Genomic DNA, 19,145 nt, shown 5'->3' with positions numbered 1-19,145 from the left:
GAATCAACTCAGCTCTCAAAAGTGCTCTTCAACTACAATCTATAAAAAACTGGAACACCTAGTGAATCATACTTACAGATACAAAAATGCCCTTCACTTCTTTTCACAATTCAAAAGTCATTTGACGTAAAAATCATGTAATAAAGCTAATTTAAAAAAAAATATGTTAAAAAAGGGTATGTTAGTTTTTCCTTCAGTGTTTATTAAATGGGATGACAGCTACACTGTATGATTAAGTGCTATCGTTGAAACACAAATTAAGCACAGATGAGATTCGTTTAAAAAGGACAGTTACTGTTGATTGAGAGCTGTATGATGACAGCAATAGAAATGTGAAGAATTTATGTTAAGAGATTTTATACAGATATACATATGTACAGACACTTAAAAGGAAGAAAAAGGCAGTATTTGCATTCAAGAAATGTTGGTTTGACATTCTTACTTCTCCAGGCTAAAATGCACCCACAGACTGACCTCAGAATTGGAATTTAGGTCTATGATTTTGAAGTTCAGAAGGAATTTTAAGAATTAGGCATGTACATGTCCCACTATACTCCTTTTTCTCTTCCTTCTTCCTCCAGAAAGTTCTAGCCAAATCTCTTTGAAGTGCTGATAAAGCATCCCCAATTAAATGGACCTATTTGATTACTCTGTCAAACAAAAGGACTTTTAACATTCCCAGTAATATTGTACATAGCCTCATGCCCTTAAGGGAAATTTTTCTAGTACTTCTTTGCTGGGACTAATCTATAAAAACAAGATAGAGATTCATGTTAACCAAGAGCTTGCACAAATCAAATAAATAACAGAGAGAACGACTCTAAGTACAAACATTACTGCCTACTGTAGATTACATTTTGGAACCCAAAAGTTATCTCTGTTCTAATATTTTACAGACTGGTAGTAACCCCAGAACCCCAAGCTATAAACTGCTGCTCTGGAGTGTTTTTCTGAGCCCTCCAAAAAGTCTAGATTTCACAACCAGAAAAGGGAGGTTCCACCTTTCTAGTCAGCTTCCAATAAAAGCTTTTTCCTTCCAGCTTAGCTATAGTCCTTATCAGTCACCACTGTATACCATAACCCTTCCCATCCTGCTTTTCCTCTCTATGCTTTAATCATGTTTTAGGGAAGCTGTGTTTTTGCAGTGCCAAATCCTATATTTCATTTTCAGTCTAACAACCGGTAAACTGATAGCATACTACTCCTAAAACCTGCAGGATTTCCTCAGAAATCAGTGTCACAAATCCTCATCATGTGTACTCTCATGTGAACCATGCTTCACTGAGCTGTGCCCTATCTCTTCAGATCAGCAGGGTAGGATTCTTCCCTGAACTGAATAGTCATATGTCTAGAGGTATGCTATTTTCCTTTATTAGCTAAAGAAATAAAGAAAAAGTCTACAATAGTGTTGGATGGTAATGGCTATTGACCTAATCCTGAGTAGCAGAGGGACCTCAGCTGCTTTTGGCTTGTCTTCAGGGAGGTCATTGTAAGTCTAAGTTGCCCACATTGTCAGGCAGTACTGGCAAAAATAAACAAAGAAACTAATAAACAGTTCCTACATTTCTTTAGCTAATGTTACACCTTACAGTCTACCAAAAGAAATGGAAAATCAAGCAATTCAAATGAATGTACCTGGATGGATGTAGACTACAATTAAGATTTTTCATCTAGCAAACATCGAAATCTTTATGCTAAAAGTCAACAATAAATAATAAATTGGCATGTATTATGGTAATGTATTTTAAGCTTTAGAGACATCTTCTTGAGAGGCAATACCAGTCTCCTGGAGGAATACACTCTAAAACTGCTTACTTTTCTATTACCACCCAGAAAAGGCCTAGGAGATTACAGCAGGAGACAAATAGAGCAGCTGGATTACTCTTCAGCTGTACTAAGAAGCAAGCAAGCCAGGAACACAATCCTCTATAATCCAATGCCACTTGGCTTGGGCAGGATGGATGTTGTACACCAGATGGATTTGGCAATCCAGGAAGCCACTGGAACAGTTCCAAAATGGAGGTGGTGTCCAGACCTCCTGCATTGTGCTAGAGTTACTGTAGCTGTGTTAACTCCGAAGAAGGAAGTTAATGGAATTAAAACATTCTGTATAACCTTCAAAAGAGCAACCAAAATTATTATTACATACCAGCACCTTGAAAATCTGCTAGTGAAACATTGGCAATAACCTAAGCAGCACAATTTAGCTATCCCACAGGCACTCTTGTTGTTATACTTTTAAAATCATATACCCCTTTCCTGCAGATGCCCAGGATACACAGGCAGTGAGGAAGGACAGTTGTTTCTCCACAATCAACCCAACAGCTGTTTCTGTGTTCCTGAGGAACAGATTTCTTCAAGTGCTGACAGATCTCCACTTTTTGGAGTCTTCAGGGGGCTGGGAAGACCTGGATAGTGGAAAAATATAGATAATAAGGACTCTCAGGAGGGCACAGCAGTGGGACAAAGTGTTTTTTTTTTATTTTATTTTTTTTTATGGAACAGCTTCCATTTGGCCTGACCTGCTGTAGGGGCTCAGAAACCCAGATAAACCTGCGTTCTGGGAGAGCAGATCAGGTACACCATGCTTCCACACACTTGCATCGTGAGGCACCTTAGCCAGCCCTGCACGCACAGCCTGCTTAATCAACGTTTGGAGTGACTGCCCATGGATCATGGAGCATTAACTGTAATTGCAAATCTACTGGTCACCTCTGACTCTATGCACTGATTTACTGAAAAGCACCCTCCCTACAGTGCACATGCTATATACCATCCTTTCACATCTCCTTTTCACAATCTGCTTCACAGCCCAGCCATTACATAGTTTCTTTATGCTAGTGTGTCTGTGAAACAGGCAATGACTTTGGCCCAAGAACTGCAGTGCTCCAATAAGCTGACTTGTTTAGTTTGTGAAGCCAGTTCTATCAATAAATGCACTGTTAGACACTGGGATTTCTGATGGGATGCTACATGCATTGAAAGGATGAATGCTTCATGTAGTTTCCAATTAGCTTGGAGATGTTTTCTGGTTCTTTGCCTAGAAGGACTCAGACAACAGTAGCATTGTTAGCAAGGAACTACCACCTCTTAATGCAGAGTTACAAGAATTACTGGCTAAGTAAATTACCACTGACCTTCTCTTATTAGTTTGTTTTAAATTATTCATGAAGCTTTTGGAAAAGGCTATAGAGAAGATATTTTAAATTAGGAGAGCTTGTATTTAGAATAGATGAGTGTTTACAGCCCTGTTGTACCAAACTATTGTTCAGAGGAAAAAGACTGGATTCCTAAAGGATCCTAGACTGGCTTCCTTACTGGTCTGGAAAAAAAAAAAAAAAATCAGCAAAACAGTCCTTTTAAAGAAAACTGCCTTTTGGCAATTGCATATCCTGAGCACTCTCCATAAGGACGGGATGCCAGATTTTATTTCTAATCTTCAGACACAGCCTCTCACAATACTGCATTACTGCCCTGGTTCTGCTGCCTCTTTCACTTAGCACCAATTCCTTTCTGCAGGGGGGAAGAGATGCAGACCAGAAGATAATATCACTAGAAGCATTATCTTGATGTGGTAGCCCCAGGAAAGTGGCTGCAGAGAGAGCAGTTCCTTATCCACCTCCCTCTATCTTTTCTTGTATGTTGTTTGGACACAAAGCTTCAGGACTTCCAGGAATGGACTTCCAGACTCTACTCTACTCAAAGCAGAGAGAACAACTTACCCTTTACCTGACTGCAGGCATATGATATTGTCTCAGTCCTCATTTTATTTAATTAACCTAAGAAATCTGTAAAAAGTATTGATTTCTAATAAGGCAATCATCCACAGAATATAAATCAATAAACTTCACCTAACAGGACTTTATCACTCATTGCATCACTCAGCAATCCATTTAGTATAACAATGAAATGGAAGATAAGAAATTTAAAGTGGGGACAACTGAATTATGAATAAAAACCCAATAGAAAACATTTCACAGTGGAAAATAAATCCTACCATAAAGGGAATTTTCTCTAGCATACAGGAAAAAAATCTTTAATTTGATTAAGGACTTGACTATTATCAAGTCAAGTTTGGTGAATGTTGATAACCTTGATTTACAATGCTTTGAGACAGGAGATTCACAACATTTTACAGGAAATAGTTTCTTAGTTTCTTGGACATGAGTCTATGATAATATAAATACTCTCAAACCAGCATAACCAATTGGCAATTTTTCTAAAAAGTTATAGATCTGTACATAGTATATTTCCTCATGTTTTTCGTTTCTTTCTTCACTTCTCTACCTGTCCAGTTTCCATGCTGGGAATATGAACACTTCAACAATTTTTCAGGTATGTTTTCAAATCTCCAGTCTGCAAGCTGGTGAACCCAGTTATTTTCCCAGCTGCAACTGAATATTTGGGTAGACCTGTGCGGTGTCAAGAGTTGGACTTGATGATCCTTAAGGGTCCCTTCCAACTCAGGATATTCTATGATTCTATGATTCTATGATTAAAGGTTTCTCAGGTGGGCAGTCTGACGGGCAATGTCATTACATCTACCTTTTCAAGAAAACTTGGTTCCAGTTTCCTGTGACTATTGTTTTATTTCTCTTCACCTAGTTTTCCACATTTAAAGTTATTAATGGTATTGGGCTAACCTCCTTTCTACTGAACAGTGCTAAAGATCAATCCAAAGTTAGGCAACAGCATAAACCAACCAAGAATGGATAGCAATGGATCTGATTTTGCTTGAAGGGCTGAAGTCCTTCAAAGACAATCTCTTAAGATAGGGAGGGATCACTAGCAGGACTGATTTCCTTCTGTTTTGTACACTACTGTCAAGCACCTTCCAAAGTCAAAACTCTGAACTCTCCTTTAATTGATAAGTTAGTATTATTTCATAACTGTATTTCCACAAGCATAAATACCTAAGAGTACAAGGTGCAATGGATGATATCCTTCACTATTTTCTGGAAGCCTTGTGCTTTTTATACCCTGGCAGATAACGGAAAATGAACAAAAAATCTTTGCGTTTTCATCTAAATTGCAAATCTGGAAAAGCACTGCTCAGCTCAGCTGTAGTATCAATGAGGTTCACTTCAATGGGTATCACAACTGAGCTAGGCATGAAGGCCTAGATTAAATTTGTAACAAAATATTGCAATGGAAATAAGATTCTTGAACTTCTGTGCAATATTTCACAAAGCTGAACTCACACCTTCCATAATTCAACAGTCTACCGGAGGAATTCTGTACTCATGAGTGACAGAAGAAGAGACACAGTGAGTTCTGACATGCAGACAGCTGCAGCAGACAGAAATAGACAGATTTTTAGGATGGATACTTTTATTAATAGATTTGACACTAAGCATTTGCATTTATATGAATATGCAAAACTTGCATATTGGAACAGATGAAAGCTCCATTTATCTTTTCCCTGGTAGTGACCAGGAAAGAACGCTTAAGAAAGAGAATAAAAGTTGGGCAAATGAAAAATAATCCACATTCTCTTGTGTTTCTCACTGTCTGGCAATCAGTGGCATTAAGCTATTTTAACTAGAGGCAAACAACATTCATGCCACTGTATATAATAAATAGATCTATCTCCCACTAGCTATTTAATCTCATTTTGAACCAATACACACTTCGGCTTCCATGATATTTTGTGTTACTAAATTCTACTTTACCACTACTGCCTGAACAGTGTTTGGGAGCTTATTAGGCCCTGTATTCTATGACAAAAAGAATCATTCCCTTTTCACCATTTATGTACCATTTATGTGTTATTTTCACATTTCTAGCAATCACCTTTCCAATATACAGAATAATACAGAAACATGTATACAACTGAAATATTAACTATTCTCCTTGAAATTACAGAAGCCAAGATTATACAAACTTCTTAACATTTTTCATCAGGTGATGAAAGCTCAGCAGTATGCTGTGTATTAGCAGGACTGAGGGGTCATATGATACTGCTCTCTTCATTTTCTATTCTACAATTTTTTATTACAAATTTTACCCACGAAATTTAGAAAAACCCTGACTACTGTGTCCCACTAACCTTCTAAGTGACTTTCTTAAGGCAGTGGAAATAAAAACTTGAAAAGACAACAAAATCTTCATTTAGGATGTCTAAGTTGCCACTTTTCATCTTTTAAATAAACAGGATGTCCATATACTGTGTAGATAATGCTGTATAGGTGTAATGACCTTTTAATTGATTCATCTGCCAGAACACAAATAATTACCATACAGAAATGCTAACTGTGTTAGTCAACTGCTTTTATCAATTGGTGCTTCCTTTCCCCAGAAGGAGAAAAAAAAAAAAAAAAAGCCACGTTCAGCTGATCTTATTGCAGTGGGGAACCCCTGGACTTAACTTCCCATAGACTCCACCCATACTATATTCACATCATTTGAAGTACATGCAAGTTAGGCTGTGTCCTAATTTTGGACAATGTTGGGGAGAGGCAACAAAACAGTCTGCGCTGCAGTTATGAGATGAAAATAGGTCAGTGATTCAATGTTCTCTGACAAAGTGGTGGGTGAGCAACCCTAATAGGCAGTCAAGAAGACGGTAAATCACAGGCCATAACCTTAGGTTTGATGAAGGACTGTAAATCCAGTGGTTCCTTTCTCCAAAGAGTGCCTTTGTGGAAAGGGACTAGCTGAATGGCTAAGAAAAAACAAACAAACAAACAAACAAACAAACAAAAACCTTTCAACAATATTATCATATTATCAAAAATCAGCAACACTTCTGGGTCACACATTCATACTGGCTAATCTGTTGGCAGAGCAACTCTCTAGGATCTCTAAGATCTGAAACAAGAGCATCAGAAGAGCCTTCATAGATAACTGAAGCAGAGGAATGGAAAGATAACACAAAATTATTCTCTTCACCCATCAATGCAGTGCTGGTATAGCTCGTGCTACTGCAGGAAACTTAGCTGCATTTGTGCTTTTTTGTTTGCATTTACCTCTATGTTGCGATTGCTTTTAGAGCAAGTTCAGTAACACAGGTATTATCTTCTGTGTTTGCCGTCATTATCTAAGCAGATCTTCCTGGATGCAACATTTGTGGCTCACTCTACCTGGCTCATGGTGATAACCAACAACAGAAAGACCTGTCAGTCTTCACAGAGGAATACCACGTTTAATATTTAATATTAGAAAAAAAGAATAGCATCTGGAAAGAAGTATGTTATGTTTTAACAGTGTTTGCACAATATCTAACGTAATGTGGAGGTTTTCACCATTAGAAAACCCAGATGGCTCAACATAGTACTTACTCTAATGGAGTCTGTAGGAGAGACTCATTTTCCTTCAATGGATCTCCCTCAACTCCCAGTATAATATCCCCTTCTTAGTTCACAGCACTTGTAACCTATTGTACCCATCACTGGGCAATGTAAGCTATTTACCTTGGCAGAAACCTAGGAAGTTATATGCTCAAAGGAAATAATTTAGGCATTTGCCATTTGCCTACCCTGAAGTGTTTACCAAGATGTGTCCTGGACTGACTCACTTCTTTGTCTTCCTGTTTTTCTAAGAGGCTACTATTAAGTTAAACCCAAATAGTCATACAGACAGTTTCTAAATAACAAGGTTGTAATACTTAAAGAACTTATGACAGTCCAGACATATTGCTGTTTTACATCATAAACACTGCTAAACATAGCACAAGAAAACTTCTTTCTCCCTTCTCCCTATGCTATGCATGGCTGACAGTTACATTTATCAGATTCCCAGCCCTGACAGTTAAAAAAAACACAAGAAGGTAGCTTCCAAAATTAAAACATTCTTCTTCAGCAATATGAATGGAGTCATTTATACGAGCTAAGATGTACCTCTACATTCAAATCTCTAGCTACCTGCATGACATATACCAAACTCAAAAGTAAGTCTTGAAAATATCTTAAAAAAAAAAAAAAAAAGTTCTTAGAATAACATCTTAGTTTTGTTGGGATCTAATCTTCCTTTTTTAGCTTGTTGGAGGCAACTGAGTTTCTTTAACAGTGATAAACATAGTTGATTGCTGGAGTTTGTATTTAAGAAACAAAAATACAACTCCAATACTTCAGAATTCTGCAGAAACTGTCTTAAATTAAATCTATTGCTAAAAGCAATTGGTTCTAAACTGCAAAAAACACAAGACTCTAGCATTATCAGCATTTTTCCTTATAGTCCTTATCACATTAGTCAGACTAAAATTTACAGTCTTGCATGTCTAAATTTAGATTTCAAAAGCAGATCCAAAATTCTGACTCAGCCTGTACGTATTTCATTGGGTGAAAATGTCAGACTCTAAAACAGGGACATTCTAATTACATTAGTCCAGAAATGAAAGAAAGTTAAAATCACCCTGACACTGAGCTAGCTGCACACAACAAGGGGGGCATTAAGTAGATCAGCTCATCAATAATGGAATATGAAGACTTCCAACACTAAGTAGGTCAGTGGTACATATTTCCATTTCACCACTAGTCACTGAGCAGCCTACTCACATTGAACTCAGACTGGCTGCTTTCTCCTCTCACCAGACAGACTTCAGCATCACAAAACCTAGCAACTTTTGCCATCCCTGTTGAGAACTTGTCATCTGAACATGCATGGAGATTGAAGCGGGGTAGTTTGAAGGCTGAGTCATCCAGAAGGTTGTGTCAATAAGTGCATTGATACTGCTTATTCCATGTCAGCTGGGGGAGTACAAGGAAACAAGTCTGTGTGACTACTAAAAGGTACAAATCTGTATAAATTTGATCATAATTTGCTGCATTAAATGGAAAGCCTCCCATCCACAGATACTCTAAAGAATCACAAATCCCTGAAGATCTTTTGAGCAACTTGAGGGGAGTCTAAATCAATACATAGCATGACTGAAATATAACATTTTGAGATACTTACATGAAGCAATACCGATAGCTGTGTTACTTTTGGTTCTTTTACTGAGAAAATACCAACACAAGAATGGAAGCACGCTATTCTGGAAGTCCCAATTTTCCATAGTGGCTGTAACGAATGAGTTTGAATAATTTAATTTAAAGGAAAATCGCTTCCTCTTTCTCTTTTTAAAATTGTTGCCACAGGGATATAAGCAGAAAGCTGCCCGGGCAGCCTAACAGATACTTGCTGAGACTGTGCTGAAAAAAAGTTCAAGGCTGATAGAAAAGGAGCTGTCCGGTTCAAAGTCAACATCACCCAGCCCTGCAGAAGAGTAGAACAAGTGGAAATGTAGAGGCAACTGTCTATTCACAATTCAGGGCAACCATGACATCTAATACCTGCAGTAAGAATGCTGCTGATTAACAGAAATCTGCAACAGGACTCTTGCTGGGTACATCAATGACTAGACAGGAGATCTAATAGCCAAAGGCAGTCTAGAAAGCCAAACAGTATTAATCCCTGGAAACACTTACATAAGGGTTATTTTTGCTGCAGTAAGGCTAAATAGGAAAAACAAAATCAAACAAACTTAATACATCTCTATGGCTATGTAGATGGTGACCTCTCAGTGTGTCTTGCTGTACAGAGCAAGAATGAGGGATTCAAAAACATAACAATTATAAAGACCAGATATGCAGGAATGAATCAGTCTGGTAATTTTAACTGCTAAATAACATATTTTATTTGGGTTAGCATGTGCACCCACTAATACAGAATACATCGTTTTTTTCTCTATTGATAAACTTCATCGATAGTATCACAGTTACACTCAGGGAAAACAAATTGTATACATAAATCCTAAATTATAGAAAACATTCCCTAATTTATCTGTTAAATCAAAACATTTATTGGAAAATAGGTCCAAAATGAATATATGCTCTAGAACATAACAGTTTAAAGCCAAATCTATTTGCCACCCCAGGGCACTTTTCATTTGTTCTCCTCATTCTTTTTAACTGAACAAATTATTTATGTGAGTAATGAAAATAATCTTATTGTGCAGCTTTTAATCTATTATTCAATAGCTAAAAGAAAAGTATAAATCGCCCATTCTATCAATAATTCAGGTCCACCGTAGCTTTAGTGCTAATGTAGCCATTCAGCTGTCCCCCCTTTACTAGCCTCATACATTTTTAATGCTTAGGTTTTTTGTTAGGAGGTCAATGTGTGGATTGTGATTAGAAACGCAGTTATCAGGTGTGGGAAGGTCAACTGAAGAAAATATTCCTGCTGCCAACAAGACAAACTAGAGTTTAGGAATGGAAAGGAAGACCGCACCATAGGGTCCTCAATGCCTGATTTTGATGGAGACCAGAAAGAAAAGGTTCAGAGAATCCTAAGGTGCCTGTGCTGTGGTGGCAGTCCTAGATCTTGGCATTTATGGCTGTATGGCCGTAGCTTTAGCTTTATGGTTTGAGGGGCATTTGAAGAAAATTGCTCTTTAAATACCAGAATAGTTTTTAAAGCCCTAGAAGTATGGATGGCTTCCTCATTCTACTTTTCCTGTAATACGTAAATCAGATAATTGCAAGCTAAACAATAAATTACTACCAAAAATAGTATCAGAGCACTGCGGTAACTGGCAGGATAGCGGGCTATGCCCAGAAAAAGAAGAGGAGTTGGCTTAGGAAAATTATTTGTAAACATACTTTGTACAGTTTAGTACCTGCCACAATGATTGCGAGGGGCTTTTTCAGTGATCTTCACTTAAGGGAATCAGCAAGCATACTGCAGAGCTGCAAGGCAAAGATGATACAGGATTCACTGTGATCCACGCCGACTGTGCCCTGCAGACACAGCTAGCTTGTTCTTAACAGTCGATGAGCCAGATGCAATTGTAACACTGCTAACTGCCTGTAAGTGTATTTGTGAAAAACTGAACAATTTGGGAGGCTGTACTTGCCTTCATTACCATTTCAATCAACAGCTGCAAAATGCAGCACTGACAAGATTTGAATGAGTATTCAGTATAAATAATCTGAAAGGCTCATGATAGCTAGGGGAAGAGATTATTTACAGGCAATTTTATTACAGGCCTCCTATTTGGCAAAGATTTTGCACATGTGAACTTGTCCCAATGCATCAGATATAGGTCTGTGCAGGCAGCTCTTTAGTAAAGAGAGATAAGAAAAGAAATAAGGTTGAGGAAGGTGCAGTGGAGGCAAATTGATTTTCAGACTGCCTATGACCTTGACTCAGAGGTTGAATGTGAGCTGTGAAGCAGACAATGAGGATGGGAACAAGCTGCAGACAGCAAAACTGCAGACTTCATTTGGAACCACAGATTACAGACACAAATTCTGACAGCCTGATCCTGCCCATGAAATCATGTGCACTAAGCATGTGACAATACTTTAATTTACAGGGATATTTGGGTACCTACATGTATGAAAGCACAACTGAGTTCAGACACTATTCCTCCCAGGAATAACACTTTACAAGGATGTCACTTGAGTCACTTGTGGTAAAAAAAGGGGTGGTATGGGGGGGTAGGAGGGGTTGGGGAAGGTAGGAGGGACACAGACAGACAGATGGACAGAGATTTCTAAGCAATATATCAATTATATTATCACATTGTGATAAACACATTTGGTTACATGCTCATGGAATACTTCTACTAATTCACCTTCTGGTCTGAAATTTTTTAGGATGTGTTTGCAGAAAAGAAAAGGTTCAAAGGAGGAATACAGTCATGAAGGTAGAGAAAATTACTGACCTCAGGGAAACTACATGTGATAGAGTTAAGAAAGGCAGGGAAAATGAAGAGTGGCTGCTTAACATTTGAAGTCTGTCACTGACTTCTGGGGACAGATATAAACTGACCTGATTCCCAGCAGCACAACCAGGGACCACATTACTACTACATTACTATGTTTCTCCAACAAGAAACAGTTAAAAAGGCTGTTGGTTTTGTTTGTTTGTTTGTTTGTTTGTTTTCTTTTTTCCCTCTGTGCCTTTTCTGTTGTGTAGCTTGGGGAACAGGAAGCTGCTCCTAGCAGGTTAGGTTAGGTCCAGACTGGCAGTGCTTTGTCAGCACAGGTATTATGCTTTATAATATGCAGTGTATTATGCTGGCACAGCATTCTCAGGCAGATGAGCTTGTAACAGCAGAAAATGTTTTTACAGTATAGCTTCTTGATTCCTTGGGAGTGACAGATAAGCTTTCTTACAAAGGTGGCTTCTGGCAACACTACTGACAGGTCACACCCCAGCATGTTGATTTCTGCCCAACTGTGTCATGGTAAAATCTGTAGTACAGTCCTGGCCTTTGAGCTATAGATGAATTACTCTTCTACCTAGAAAACACTTTTTAAGACCCCTGGAGGAACATATTAAAGGTTGGAGAAAGAAAGGGAGCAGAGCTTGAGCTCTATTTCTTGCCTGCCATAAAGCTCATTCTAACTCAAGTTGAGAATTTGAGGTCTACAAGGAAACAAAAATGCACAGTGTTCAGCGTTATAACATTATATAAAAGATTGATTGACATCATCAATATCTCTAGACTCTTATGCAGAGTTCCTCTTAACTCATGGGGTGCCAGAATAGCTGTGGGCTGTTTCTATTTGAATGGTGAGTCTTCAGCAGGACTGAAATCCAACCTAGTATTACCAATAGTATTGGAAGTTTCCTACAAAATGTGCTTCTGAATAGAAATCACTGTACTTATTTTTGTTATTGTGCAGTAGTGTGCACAAGGTACTATTCAGAAACGATGCATGCCCAGAGAAACAGAGATGAGTGGGAGATGAAAGTTTTTCCTGCAAAAAATGGGCCAGTTTGTGATTACAATATTTTAAAACCATCTTTCATTGAAGAGGAGCTTCTGAATATCTCCACGGCAGTCTGTTGGAATAGTTTCTCTGTGTGATTTGAATCTGCTGCTTTTGATCAATTCTGTACTATTAATGGGCAAGTGATTCTAGGCATTCCAGGCAATTCTAGGCAATGATGCATTTTTCAGGTTTTCCTGGAACGATTTTTTTTGTTGTTGTTCTAGTAAATCTGAATTTCACAAAATTCAAAACTTTTGAAAAGTAATACATTCTCCATCTGCAAATCATTCCACCAAAAACATTCCCAGCTAACTTCTAATCTACATAACCAGCTGGAGCAATGAGCTCTGTGTGATAATGCTAAAGCAGAGCCATTAAATAACCTTGACATCAAGGTTATGGAAATTCAAATGGCAAGGCTAGACAGAGAGTGCTTCAGGGCATTCCCTCGTGGTAGAAACAACTCCTGCAAAGGGTCTGCTTCAATTTCCCTTTCCAAGCATCTACTTAAATTAAGTTCATCAGCTTTTTTTTTTTTTTTTAAGGGTTGGGGGGAGGCATTGGGGTCTCAACTGATCTCTTAACTGATTCTGTTATTAGCATTCCAGTCCTGACGTTGATTTAGAATCTCACCCTCCTGTTCCCCTTCAACTATTATCAGCGGGCTTTTCTCCTAGCTTGGGGAGTACACATTAGCCCAATCTTCCTTCAGATATCTGGTTAACTCTTCACTCATCTAACCACTCTTAGTTCTGAAGCTCATAATGCTGGCATATCTTTGTCCCAGACGAGAAAAAGAGAAACTTTATATTGCCCTATTACAAAATTCTTAATTCCATGCCCTTAAGGGATCAATGACCCTCCAGTCTAACTTGCCTTGACATTAATAGCTCCCAAGACACTCTTCTCTCTATCAAAGGATACATCACGTTTTTTAAACAGATTTGCTTAGGCACATGAACAACCAATCTTGCAAAACATCCCCTCTGGCCTTAAAGGGCCAGTATTCTGCTGCATTAAACAAAAGATTAGAACATGTTATGTTTCTTAGCAAACCTCTAGAAAAGTATATGATGTGAAAAGAAAAATAATTGCAAAAATCCAAGTACATACAGTGAGGCTTAGAAATTTGACTGAATTTCTAAGAAATCATGAGAGAATTAAGAAAAAAAATTCAAATCTGCTTGTTGGAGGCAAGACTGAGAGTCAGGACATCACTGAGACTATCCCACAGTTTTAATTTGCTGGTACAGCTGAGATATCACAAAACCTGCAACTTTGTGTTGCAGGGGAGTTGCAGGGGGAATTGCTAAGACGAGCTGATTAATTAGGTACCAATAAAGGCTGGGCTGATATTTACCCATAACTCTAGGGAATGTGCATCTGCAGATGAAATGACTAAGAACTTTAAGAAGGGAACATTAAGAAGCCAACACTGTGCCACAGAGTTGGACTTAGCCTCGGAGATGGCAGGCTGCAGAGCACTCCTGCACTGCCAGGCTGCGGCCGGGACCTGAACACCCAGCTTGTCGGATCTGCTCACCCGGCTGGGATTCCTGCTCTGCTGTGCCACCGTGTGCTCGCCAGCTGCCAATACATTGCTTCACGGAATGAGTTAGCTGCCCGATATGATCATTACAGGCCTTCTGGCTTAAACCTGGAGTCAATAACAATGCATAAGCCAGTCTGTGCCATATGACGCACCTATAAACAGGAAACATGAGCACTGGAATGCTGTACCAGCAACATCCTTTCTGTATGCTTGTGAAGGTCAAGATCTCCATGGATGTTTTCAGATTTTTTCAGCGCTTACTGGCATAGTTTTGAGTTCATTGCTAGTCAAATCATCAAGTAAAATCTGCACGGTGGACATTTCTCACTATTGCTACTAGAGGCTTTGTATTATTCTCTGTCCTCACCTTCTGGCCTTTCAAGAAGCATGTTGCAGCAGGGGACACACATTAAGAACTCCCCAATCCCATTAACAAATCTAAGGCTGACTTGCAGTATTTAGAATAAGCACACCACCACCATGAGGCTTACATACCTCACTGTAAAATGGATATGACATTTATTTCACCAGGGCAACAGGGCTTTGGTGAGATTTTTCAGAGCAGACGACGCTTCTGAGATCTGCAAACCACACTACTTGCAAACTGCCAGAAACACTTTCCTGAAGACAGTCCATGCACTGGGAGCCCAGCAGAGTACATTTAACCAAAAGAAATTGCAGGAATCCAAACAGATGAAGAATGCCTTTGCATTTAGTAGCTTTTCAGATCAGTTTTACAGACACATGCTAAACCTCCCTATTGTTCAGGGACTGCCAATATTCAGGTTACGTGAGGATTTTCAAGTGCCAAAACCCTCTCATCCTTGGCAAGCACTCTGAATGTTTGAGACATAGAAAAGGAAATGTACTTGTTAGCAAAAATCTTAGGAGTGATAGAACCTGGGAGGCTACCCCATAAATTCCTAGCTGCAGCCAATCTGGCCTCATCAATCTGGGCATAGGAAGCCCAAAAGTTGAAACTTGTTCATTATGTAAAAAATGTGCAGCAAGGGCCCCTCTGCTTGAGGCTGCTACAGCAGACAGACACACAGAGATTACATCCCAGGGTCTTGAAGCTAAAAGATCAGCCACTAGGTGTCAGGGCTGTATTGCACAGTGCTAGATAAGAAATTGGTTCATCGGTCACTTAAACCATGGAAAAACAGCCCCTGGGTCAAGGAAAATAAACTGCAGAAAGCTTATGAATATCCCAAATTCCTGTGCTGGCCAGCCAAATCAAAGCAAAACAACAACAACGACAACAACAAAAACAGCTGGGAGGGACTTCACTGGTATACAGAGACTTAGGAGCTCCTGAAGCTGTGGCTCGCAGTATTGCTGCACTCTCAGTTCCCTGGACTTTTTTATATTAGTGCCTTTGCACCCATGAAGCAAGTCACTTTGCTGAGCCTTTGCAAAGGACTCTGCTAAGCTGGCCCTGGCTTTCTGAAAGAAGACACATGAATGACTCCAGAGGAAAACAGCTGGATCCATCCAAGCCTATTTGATGTGGTTTAGCGTCACTACCGTGAAAACCAACAGCAGAGACAGTGATGTGACATTTTGAATTATTCCCATTTTTATTTATGTTTCTTTGTTCATTCTTTCAACAATATATTGTTAAATAAGAAATCACACATAAATGTGAACTTAGGCTATTTTTGTTTATATTGCAGGTGCAATGCTGAAGAATCCACTTCTAGACCTGGATGCTGCCCTCCTTCCACACATTATATCGCATGACAGGGTACCACAACGCTACATTGATGTCAGACTCAGCAAGGATTTCTCTCCAGAGGTCCCACTTGAGGGGTCACAGAAGCAGATCATGCCAGCCTGTCCAACCAACCAATACAGTTAGGAGTTCCTGACAACTTCACACACTTGAAACCATATTTGCAGATGAGTGGTAACTAATATTCATTTTAAAACAAAATTCAGGAGAAGAAAAGTCACTTTGTTCCATATAGCAAAGGAAACAGTATGACAAAGGAGACTATTATTCCTCCTACCTTACAGAGGCACAGGACAAAAAAAAGATTTGTCTAACATTTTTTCTCCCTGAAATTGGTGTCTTCTTTTCTCTGCTCTTCTCCTTGCAAGTCCTGATCATCTGTTGGAGCTTCCCAATCCCTGCTGCTGCTCATGTTAAAAGTACCCATATCTCCTCTCTTGTGATCTCTGCCCTTACTGCAGAGGGAAGTGAGTGCTTCTCACTTTAAAGCTGGGCTACGTGGCACAGTCAATGCTCGACCACTGATCCCTTGTGATATTACAAGTGCAGACAGGAAAAATGGGCTTTTCTTCCTCTTATATCCCAGCCTTTAAGTTTATGGGCACATCCAGCTGTAGCAGAAAGCATATTGTACTCTGAAATTTAAAGGTCCTGGGTTCGGTGCATGCTGCCAAATGAACAACTGTGGAACTGCATTATATACCATGGAAAAAAAAATGCCTGTGGGTAGTCTATTCTAATTCTCCCCACAGAGCTGCATGAATGCCAGTGCAATGTTGGGGGAAAGCACAAAATCTTCATGGCTTAATCATTCTCCAGTTGAAGAACAAACAGAAAATCTACTTCCTTGAGATCATATTGAATTGTGTGTTCACTGAGATTGGCTGCAAACTACTTTAAAGTAAGATGAACATCATCTTCTCAGGAAAGAAAGCGATGCTGGTGAAATGAACCCATAAATGTGAATATTCAATTTCATATATGGGGTGTAGCTGTTAGAACAAGTTCCCTCAGCCTGCTTAAGAGCCTAACATAGTACTGTTCCCCATTCAGAATTAGAAGTCTTAAAAAGTACTTAAAACCTTAAAATAGATAATACAGAAAATTAAGATAAATGATGAAAAAACGTGCACAGACTTGTAACTACAGAATTTCAGATAAGTTTCTATGAAACTGCTCGTCTGTTTCCTGTCCTATTTTTACATGAATGGAAGTAGTGAATAGTTAAGTGCACAAGTAAGACCAGAAAAATAATTAAAACCAAAACCAAAACCAAAACTATGTGCTAAGGACAACCTTGAAAGAGGAAAAGAGGGTTTTTCCCTCTCATGGATCACTAAAATGTAGAAAAATGTTCTGAAAAAGATTATTTTGAAAAAGCTTTTTTCTGTTAAGGACATCAAGCTTTGACATTCCTTCTTTTAATGCAGCGTTCATTTGAGTTTCAGAGATGTTTTGGGAACTCCCAGCACATAGACCTAAATTTCAGATATGAAGTATCAGGTAACTGAGTACCCTTAATAAAACACTACCTACTGATGTGACGGGACAGAACACTTACCACTTTAGAGAACCAGAGTGTAAATAATCTTATACAGGTAAAAACGTCCAGAAAAAATGTATGAAGAAATATCACACATACATGCACTGTCAGGTAAGTAAGTGTTCCTTCCAAAAGCAGAGTACTAAAATGAAGTTTGGGTATTCCAGTCAAAGATGAGTGATGTGAAATTAACAAAAAGTTCAAGATTCATTTTTTTTTTTTTTGCTTCACTTAAAATGTTACATTCTCCTAACTAAGTTAGAGTGTTTGGTGGCAAGATATTGTAAATCCTTACACTGTGCGGGAAAGGCACAAGAAGCACAATAAAGCTGTAGGTAAACTAAGGGATTTTCAGGAGAGAACAATGTTGCATATTCTGACTTTTACTCAATTAAAAGGATATAGACCTGTGGTACTCTTGCAGGTTGAAATATGCATGCATACTGTATGTATATACACACCTAAATAGAGGGTTCATGCAAACTTGCTGAGTTCAAGAATAGGGAAGAAATAAGAAGCATGTACCATTTAAAAAAATCCAACTAGCAAATTAATAAAATTTACCATATACATATTATTTATTATGTAATTATGATACTTACATGCATTTATATGTTATGTTTAACATATTTTGTTAACTATTTTTCATATATGTCACATTTGATGTATATATGCTCTATGTATTATATTTTAGTTACCATATTCTACATTATGTATTAAAGTCACTTGAATTCTATGTTACATTTGGTCTCTAATCAACATAATTGCATTGTTTTACATGACATTAATGAATTGCTATTTTACAGCACAGAAAATTCATCACTTAGAAAAAAAATCTACTGCTTATGAAGAGTTTATACCTTTTTTTAAATCCCTAGCCTATAACAGAGGCTTATGGAGGCACTATCCCTCTAATTCTTCTCCTCTGTACAGAATAACCTGGCATATTAGTCAATCAGCATTGGTAGAATCAGAACACTGAGATCAGAATACTATGTACTCTAATCTTATCCTGAGGAAGTCATTTGGAAAGTGGATTAGTTTCTATACTTAGCCAGTTACTGCTTTAAGAATAGCCATGTTTAAGAGGAACGGAAGTTCTGGCCACTCTGAGAAATTACTCCTGATCTAACTATTTAACAAAGAATCACCTTTACCTTCTATGACATGCTTTACAAATTAGTTGGTTGACTCCTTGAAGGAACTACTTATTTCCAGGTGCATCTTTAAGTGTCCCATCTTCGTAAGTCTTAACTGTCTGAAGAAATAAGGAAAATAAATTAAGGGTTAAATCTGTCACAACAGAGCACAGACTGGAGTTTAAAACTTAACACAAACTAAGTATATATGCATGCTATATTTACTTGTCTTTCTAACTGTGGGAAAGCATTTAAGGTAAAGTATATTTACAAACACTTCAGAATTTCAGCAATTTGAAGATGCCTCATTTTGTTAAGCTGAAAAACTGTTTTTATCAGTTTAATTTCCGTAGTAGTATTTTAAATACATCTGTACAACTCATACTTTCTAAATACTTCAGAACAATACAATGAGAGCTAGCAGACACATTTCTTTCATTGTTACTGCAAACAGATTATTTAAAATAAA

The 19,145-nt window shown here is 38.3% G+C and overlaps 1 protein-coding gene across 2 annotated transcripts in view; it reads left to right on the top strand.

Annotated features, from left to right (window-relative positions):
- The window catches only part of AMER3 (APC membrane recruitment protein 3), a 36,228-nt gene extending 17,083 nt beyond the window's left edge, over positions 1-19,145 (top strand). For both annotated transcript variants that reach the window (XR_014696162.1, XM_084530166.1), the window contains one exon: positions 15,936-19,145. The gene's annotated coding sequence lies outside the window, so the exon portion shown is untranslated. The remainder of the gene's footprint in view (positions 1-15,935) is intronic.

The sequence above is a fragment of the Aythya ferina genome (assembly GCF_964211825.1).
Source record: "Aythya ferina genome assembly, chromosome: 9".
Taxonomy (NCBI): domain Eukaryota; kingdom Metazoa; phylum Chordata; class Aves; order Anseriformes; family Anatidae; genus Aythya; species Aythya ferina.
This window is presented reverse-complemented; position numbering and strand designations above follow the sequence as displayed.